This window comes from Glandiceps talaboti, chromosome 9 (genome assembly GCF_964340395.1).
Source record: "Glandiceps talaboti chromosome 9, keGlaTala1.1, whole genome shotgun sequence".
In the NCBI taxonomy this organism is placed as follows: domain Eukaryota; kingdom Metazoa; phylum Hemichordata; class Enteropneusta; family Spengelidae; genus Glandiceps; species Glandiceps talaboti.
Genome location: NC_135557.1, coordinates 2,512,325 through 2,517,932, shown reverse-complemented (window position 1 = coordinate 2,517,932; position 5,608 = coordinate 2,512,325).

Below are 5,608 nucleotides of genomic sequence, written 5' to 3'. Positions count from 1 at the left end.
AGTATATAGCATACCTAGTTCTCTAGTATGTAGCACACCTAGTCCTCTAGTATATAGCTCACCTAGTCCTCTAGTATATAGCACACCTAGTCCTCTAGTATATAGCACACCTAGTCCTCTAGTATATAGCTCACCTAGTTCTCTAGTATATAGCACACCTAGTCCTCTAGTATATAGCACACCTAGTCCTCTAGTATATAGCTCACCTAGTCCTCTAGTATATAGCACACCTAGTTCTCTAGTATATAGCACACCTAGTCCTCTAGTATATAGCACACCTAGTTCTCTAGTATATAGCACACCTAGTTCTCTAGTATATAGCACACCTAGTCCTCTAGTATATAGCACACCTAGTTCTCTAGTATATAGCACACCTAGTCCTCTAGTATATAGCACAACTAGTCCTCTAGTATATAGCACACCTAGTTCTCTAGTATATAGCACACCTAGTCCTCTAGTATATAGCACACCTAGTTCTCTAGTATATAGCACACCTAGTCCTCTAGTATATAGCACACCTAGTTCTCTAGTATATAGCACACCTAGTCCTCTAGTATATAGCACAACTAGTCCTCTGGTATATAGCACACCTAGTTCTCTAGTATATAGCACACCTAGTCCTCTAGTATATAGCACACCTAGTTCTCTAGTATATAGCACACCTAGTCCTCTAGTATATAGCACACCTAGTCCTCTAGTATATAGCACACCTAGTCCTCTAGTATATAGCTCACCTAGTCCTCTAGTATATAGCACACCTAGTTCTCTAGTATATAGCACACCTAGTCCTCTAGTATATAGCACACCTAGTCCTCTAGTATATAGCACACCTAGTTCTCTAGTATATAGCACACCTAGTTCTCTAGTATATAGCACACCTAGTTCTCTAGTATATAGCACACCTAGTCCTCTAGTATATAGCACAACTAGTTCTCTAGTATATAGCACACCTAGTTCTCTAGTATATAGCACACCTAGTTCTCTAGTATATAGCACACATAGTTCTCTAGTATATAGCACACCTAGTCCTCGAGTATATAGCACACCTAGTCCTCTAGTATGTAGCACACCTAGTTCTCTAGTATGTAGCACACCTAGTCCTCTAGTATATAGCACACCTAGTTCTCTAGTATATAGCACACCTAGTCCTCTAGTATATAGCACACCTAGTTCTCTAGTATATAGCACACCTAGTCCTCTAGTATATAGCACACCTAGTTCTCTAGTATATAGCACACCTAGTTCTCTAGTATATAGCACACCTAGTTCTCTAGTATATAGCACACCTAGTCCTCTAGTATATAGCACACCTAGTTCTCTAGTATATAGCACACCTAGTCCTCTAGTATATAGCTCACCTAGTCCTCTAGTATATAGCACACCTAGTCCTCTAGTATATAGCACACCTAGTCCTCTAGTATATAGCACACCTAGTTCTCTAGTATATAGCACACCTAGTCCTCTAGTATATAGCACACCTAGTCCTCTAGTATATAGCACACCTAGTCCTCTAGTATATAGCTCACCTAGTCCTCTAGTATATAGCACACCTAGTTCTCTAGTATATAGCACACCTAGTCCTCTAGTATATAGCACACCTAGTTCTCTAGTATATAGCACACCTAGTTCTCTAGTATATAGCACACCTAGTCCTCTAGTATATAGCACACCTAGTTCTCTAGTATATAGCACACCTAGTTCTCTAGTATATAGCACACCTAGTCCTCTAGTATATAGCTCACCTAGTCCTCTAGTATATAGCACACCTAGTTCTCTAGTATATAGCACACCTAGTTCTCTAGTATATAGCACACCTAGTTCTCTAGTATACATGTATAGCACACCTAGTTCTCTAGTATATAGCACACCTAGTTCTCTAGTATATAGCACACCTAGTTCTCTAGTATATAGCACACCTAGTCCTCTAGTATATAGCACAACTAGTCCTCTAGTATATAGCACACCTAGTTCTCTAGTATATAGCACACCTAGTCCTCTAGTATATAGCACACCTAGTTCTCTAGTATATAGCACACCTAGTCCTCTAGTATATAGCACACCTAGTTCTCTAGTATATAGCACACCTAGTCCTCTAGTATATAGCACAACTAGTCCTCTGGTATATAGCACACCTAGTTCTCTAGTATATAGCACACCTAGTCCTCTAGTATATAGCACACCTAGTTCTCTAGTATATAGCACACCTAGTCCTCTAGTATATAGCACACCTAGTCCTCTAGTATATAGCACACCTAGTTCTCTAGTATATAGCACACCTAGTTCTCTAGTATATAGCACACCTAGTTCTCTAGTATATAGCACACCTAGTCCTCTAGTATATAGCACAACTAGTTCTCTAGTATATAGCACACCTAGTTCTCTAGTATATAGCACACCTAGTTCTCTAGTATATAGCACACCTAGTTCTCTAGTATATAGCACACCTAGTCCTCTAGTATATAGCACACCTAGTCCTCTAGTATGTAGCACACCTAGTTCTCTAGTATATAGCACACCTAGTCCTCTAGTATATAGCACACCTAGTTCTCTAGTATATAGCACACCTAGTCCTCTAGTATATAGCACACCTAGTTCTCTAGTATATAGCACACCTAGTCCTCTAGTATATAGCACACCTAGTTCTCTAGTATATAGCACACCTAGTCCTCTAGTATATAGCACACCTAGTTCTCTAGTATATAGCACACCTAGTCCTCTAGTATATAGCACACCTAGTTCTCTAGTATATAGCACACCTAGTCCTCTAGTATATAGCTCACCTAGTCCTCTAGTATATAGCACACCTAGTCCTCTAGTATATAGCACACCTAGTCCTCTAGTATATAGCTCACCTAGTTCTCTAGTATATAGCACACCTAGTCCTCTAGTATATAGCACACCTAGTCCTCTAGTATATAGCTCACCTAGTCCTCTAGTATATAGCACACCTAGTCCTCTAGTATATAGCACACCTAGTCCTCTAGTATATAGCACACCTAGTCCTCTAGTATATAGCACACCTAGTCCTCTAGTATATAGCTCACCTAGTTCTCTAGTATATAGCACACCTAGTCCTCTAGTATATAGCTCACCTAGTCCTCTAGTATATAGCACACCTAGTCCTCTAGTTTATAGCACACCTAGTCCTCTAGTATATAGCTCACCTAGTTCTCTAGTATATAGCACACCTAGTTCTCTAGTATATAGCACACCTAGTCCTCTAGTATATAGCACACCTAGTTCTCTAGTATATAGCACACCTAGTCCTCTAGTATATAGCACACCTAGTTCTCTAGTATATAGCACACCTAGTCCTCTAGTATATAGCACACCTAGTTCTCTAGTATATAGCACACCTAGTTCTCTAGTATATAGCACACCTAGTTCTCTAGTATATAGCACACCTAGTCCTCTAGTATATAGCACACCTAGTCCTCTAGTATATAGCACACCTAGTCCTCTAGTATATAGCACACCTAGTTCTCTAGTATATAGCACACCTAGTCCTCTAGTATATAGCACACCTAGTCCTCTAGTATATAGCACACCTAGTTCTCTAGTATATAGCACACCTAGTTCTCTAGTATATAGCACACCTAGTCCTCTAGTATATAGCACACCTAGTTCTCTAGTATATAGCACACCTAGTCCTCTAGTATATAGCACACCTAGTCCTCTAGTATATAGCACACCTAGTCCTCTAGTATATAGCACACCTAGTCCTCTAGTATATAGCACACCTAGTTCTCTAGTATATAGCACACCTAGTCCTCTAGTATATAGCACACCTAGTTCTCTAGTATATAGCACACCTAGTCCTCTAGTATATAGCACACCTAGTTCTCTAGTATATAGCACACCTATTCCTCTAGTATATAGCAAACCTAGTCCTCTAGTATATAGCACACCTAGTCCTCTAGTATATAGCACACCTAGTTCTCTAGTATATAGCACACCTAGTTCTCTAGTATATAGCACACCTAGTCCTCTAGTATATAGCACACCTAGTCCTCTAGTATATAGCACACCTAGTTCTCTAGTATATAGCACACCTAGTTCTCTAGTATATAGCACACCTAGTCCTCTAGTATATAGCACACCTAGTCCTCTAGTATATAGCAAACCTAGTCCTCTAGTATATAGCACACCTAGTTCTCTAGTATATAGCACACCTAGTTCTCTAGTATATAGCACACCTAGTTCTCTAGTATATAGCACACCTAGTCCTCTAGTATATAGCACACCTAGTTCTCTAGTATATAGCACACCTAGTCCTCTAGTATATAGCACACCTAGTCCTCTAGTATATAGCACACCTAGTTCTCTAGTATATAGCACACCTAGTCCTCTAGTATATAGCACACCTAGTCCTCTAGTATATAGCACACCTAGTTCTCCAGTATATAGCACACCTAGTCCTCTAGTATATAGCACACCTAGTCCTCTAGTATATAGCACACCTAGTTCTCTAGTATATAGCACATCTAGTCCTCTAGTATATATCACACCTAGACATCTAGTATATAGCACACCTAGTCCTCTAGTATATAGCACACCTAGTTCTCTAGTATATATCACACATAGTCCTCTAGTATATAGCACACCTAGTTCTCTAGTATATAGCACACCTAGTTCTCTAGTATATAGCACACCTAGTTCTCTAGTATATAGCACACCTAGTCCTCTAGTATATAGCACACCTAGTCCTCTAGTATATAGCACACCTAGTTCTCTAGTATATGGCACACCTAGTTCTCTAGTATATAGCACACCTAGTTCTCTAGTATATAGCACACCTAGTTCTCTAGTATATAGCACACCTAGTTCTCTAGTATATAGCACACCTAGTTCTCTAGTATATAGCACACCTAGTCCTCTAGTATATAGCACACCTAGTTCTCTAGTATATAGCACACCTAGTTCTCTAGTATATAGCACACCTAGTTCTCTAGTATATAGCACACCTAGTTCTCTAGTATATAGCACACCTAGTTCTCTAGTATATAGCACACCTAGTCCTCTAGTATATAGCACACCTAGTTCTCTAGTATATAGCACACCTAGTTCTCTAGTATATAGCACACCTAGTTCTCTAGTATATAGCACACCTAGTCCTCTAGTATATAGCACACCTAGTCCTCTAGTATATAGCACACCTAGTTCTCTAGTATATAGCACACCTAGTCCTCTAGTATATAGCACACCCAGTTCTCTAGTATATAGCACACCTAGTTCTCTAGTATATAGCACACCTAGTTCTCTAGTATATAGCACACCTAGTCCTCTAGTATATAGCACACCTAGTCCTCTAGTATATAGCACACCTAGTTCTCTAGTATATAGCACACCTAGTTCTCTAGTATATAGCACACCTAGTTCTCTAGTATATAGCACACCTAGTCCTCTAGTATATAGCACACCTAGTCCTCTAGTATATAGCACACCTAGTTCTCTAGTATATAGCACACCTAGTTCTCTAGTATATAGCACACCTAGTTCTCTAGTATATAGCACACCTAGTCCTCTAGTATATAGCACACCTAGTCCTCTAGTATATAGCACACCTAGTCCTCTAGTATATAGCACACCTAGTTCTCTAGTATATAGC